Genomic DNA, 3,571 nt, shown 5'->3' with positions numbered 1-3,571 from the left:
GCAATGTCTCCATGTGCCTCCTTTCTCCAGTTTTTGTGGATTCCTGGATTTTTTTTTTTGGCATTGGAGTTCACTCTGTCACTCAGGCTGGGGTGCAGTGGCATGCTCACAGCCGCTGCAACCTTGACCTGCTGGGCTCAGGCGATTCTTCCGAAAGCCAAGAACAATGGTGCATGCCTCTAGTCTAAGCTACTGGGGAGGTTGAAGTGGGAGGATTGCTTGAGCCCAGCAATTTTAAGCAATGTGATCATGCTTGTGAATAGCCATTGCGCTGTAGCCTAGGCAACATGGTTGAGACCCTGTTTTAGAGAAAAATACATAAATAAATAAATAACTATGATTTGAGTACATCTTGAAGAAACAATGTTTTAATTTGTAACCTAGTAACTAGGACTTAAGTGAGTCCTTAATTCAGGACAGGTTTTAAACTGTTCCTTCTGCTAGGAAGAAAAAAAAAAACTTCACTTTGCTTCTTAAAAAAAAAACAAGCCAGGCTCGGTGGCTCAGCCTGTAATCCCGCGCCTTTGGGAGGCTGAGGTGAGTGGATTGCCTGAGCCCGCGGGTTCGAGACCCGCCTGGGCAGCGAGACCTCATCTCTACAATAAATTTAAAAATCAGCCGGGCGTGGTAGCGCATGCCTGTAATTCCGGCTACTCGGAAGGCTGAGGCGGAAGGATCGCCGGAGCCCAGCAGGTCGAGGCTGCAGTGGCCGGGAGTGGCCACTGCACTCCAGTCTGGGCGACAGAGTGAGACTCCATCTCGAAAAAAAAAAACAAAAACAAAACAGTTCCGGATTGCCTGAGCACATGGGTTCGAGATCTACCTAGGCAACTTGGCGAGACCTCACCTCTACAGTAAATAAAAAATTATTCAAGTATACCTTCTCGGGCTCGGTAGCTCAGCCTGTAATCCCACGCCTTTGGGAGGCTGAGGTGAGTGGATTGCCTGAGCTCGCGGGTTCGAGACCTGCCTGGGCAGCGAGACCTCATCTCTACAATAAATCAAAAAATCAGCCGGGCGTGGCAGCGCATGCCTGTAATTCTGGCTACTCAGAAGACTGAGGCGGAAGGATCGCCGGAGCTCAGCAGGTCGAGGCTGCGGTGGCCGGGAGCGGCCACTGCACTCCAGTCTGGGCGACAGAGTGAGAGTCCCACTCAAAAAAAAAAAAAAATTAGCCAGGCATGGTGGCATGTGCCTGTAGTTCCAGCTACTTGGAAGGCTGAAGCAGAAGGATCGGCTGAGGCAGAAGGATTGCCTGAGCTCAGAAGGCTGAGGTTGTGGTGGCCACGAGCGTGCCACTGCCCTCCAGCCTGAGTGACAGAGTGAAACTCCAACTCAAAAAGCAAAAACAAAAACCTCCCACATACAGTCATTCCTAACACTTAGCTTCTTTTTGGGGGATAGGATGGAGGGAGGGAGGATGTTCAGTTTATTTTTATTTATTTAATTATAGAGATGTGGGGTATAAGTGACACACACAGCTCCTTTTAAAACTTCAGATGATTGATCACATTTCCCAGCCAGAAAGAATCCAGGCTGGCCGTGGTGGCTCAAGCCTGTCATCCCAGCACTTTGGGAGGTGGAGGCGAGAGGACTGCCTGAGCAACATGGTGAGACCTCATCTCTACGTTAAATCAAAAAATTAGCCGGGTGTGGTGGCACATGCCTGTGGTTCCAGCTACTTGGAAGGCTGAGGTAGAAGGATTGCCTGAGCCCAGCAGGTCAAGGCTGTGGTGGCTGTGAGCGTGCCTCTGCATTCCAGTCTGGGCAACAGAGTAAGACTTCAACTCCCACCCAAAAAAAAAAAAAAAAAATGACATCCACTATTAGCTTCTTCTTTATTTATTTATTTATTTTTTAGTTGGAGTCTCACTCAGTTGCCCAGACTGGAGTGCAGTGGCCGCTCCCGGCCACCACAACCTCGACTTCCTGGGCTCCGGCGATCCTTCTGCCTCAGCCTTCCAAGTAGCTGGAATTACAGGCGTGTGCTACCACGCCCGGCTAATTTGTTTTGATTTATTGTAGAGATGAGGTCTTGCCAAGTTGCCCGGGCTGGTCGCGAACCCGCGAGCTCAGGCAATTCACTCACCTCGGCTTCCCAAAGGCATGGGATTACAGGCTGAGCCACCGAGCCTGGCCACTATTAGCTTCTTAAATCACATACTCCCTGGTTTACTTGATGCCCCTTCATAGTTTTCTGCCACACATTTCTCAATGACTGTAGGACAGACCCTCCCCAATGGATAGTCTTACTGAGGAGCAGATGGTCTTGATCCATCCTTTCCACAGTGGTGGTTGCTATACTTATTCATCTTACTGAGAAATTGGCCAAGAACAATGTAAGAAGCAAGGGGTAGGTGTCGTGTGATTTCACTTACGTGTGCTTCTGGCCATGCGTCTGACAACGTGCACATGATTTTACCATGGCGAGCTGGAACTGGATCTCATTCCTCGCCAATTGTGCACATTTCTTCTCACATTCACTGATATCATGCTGGTAGCTTGAAATCAGCCGTGATGGGGTATTTATACCACGAAAACTGGCAAACACTACAAACACCAAAAATAGTTACCTGTGCAGAGTGGAGAGCGAGGGTATCTGAGAGTTTAGTTTTTTTGGGGGGGGGGCTTTTGAATTTTTTATGTGCATAACTATTTTTTTAAAAGAGAATTTTCTTTCATTCTTTTTTAAGAACAAAGACGGCTGGGTGCTGTGGCTCACGCCTGTAATTTCAACAGTTTGGGAGGTGGAGGCGGGAGGATTGCTTGAGCCCAGGAGTTCAAGACCAGTCTGGGCAACTTAGTGAGACCTCATTTCTAAAAAAAAAAAAGCCAGGCATGAGGGTGTGCACCTGTAGTCTCAGCTACTCAGGAAACTGAGACAGATGGATCGCCTGAGCCTAGGTGCTCAAGGCTGCAGTGTACCACTGCAATCCAGTCTGGGTGACAGAGATAAACTGCCTGGGGCCCAACTACCTGGTTGAGGAAGAAATCAGAGCCTGGAAAGGTGTCATGGCCATGGCCCCAGTACAGCAACATCCTGGGACTGGAGCTGGGAGCTGAGCGGAGGCAGGGCCCTGAGGACATGCAGAGTTCGGCAGGCAGTCCTTCTAAAACCTGAGAGAGGAGCTAAAGTAATGCCAGGTGCCTGGCCAAGAGGTCAAAACTGAGGTCCCAAATCTCAAGGTTCAAACAGAAAAGTGAGTATGAAGAAAAAACATCAAAAATGGTCAAGGCAGGAGGGAGGGAGAAGAGGTGATCTGAGGGGCAAGTTTCACGGAATCCTTTACATTTTAGATCAGAGAATTGAGGGACAGTTTTCCTGGTCATTCCTAAAGTCATTTCTCCTGCAGCTTAAATTAAAAGGGGGCATCAACTCTGTCCAGAAGGGAAGGAGGGCAAACCAGGGCAGTGAGGAAGCAAATGTAACCAGGTTTCCAGCACTGGGGAGGTGGCTCCCACAACCCCCAGGGGAGAGGCTGCCATTGGCAATAAGCAAGTTCCAGGGAACCAAGTAAAAGTCCAGCTGAAATCTGGGAGCCTTGTCATACTACAAGAAGGACTTCCAGAG

This window comes from Carlito syrichta, unplaced genomic scaffold (genome assembly GCF_000164805.1).
Source record: "Carlito syrichta isolate Samal-C Ts95f unplaced genomic scaffold, Tarsius_syrichta-2.0.1 Scaffold296906, whole genome shotgun sequence".
Lineage (NCBI taxonomy): Eukaryota > Metazoa > Chordata > Mammalia > Primates > Tarsiidae > Carlito > Carlito syrichta.
This window is presented reverse-complemented; position numbering follows the sequence as displayed.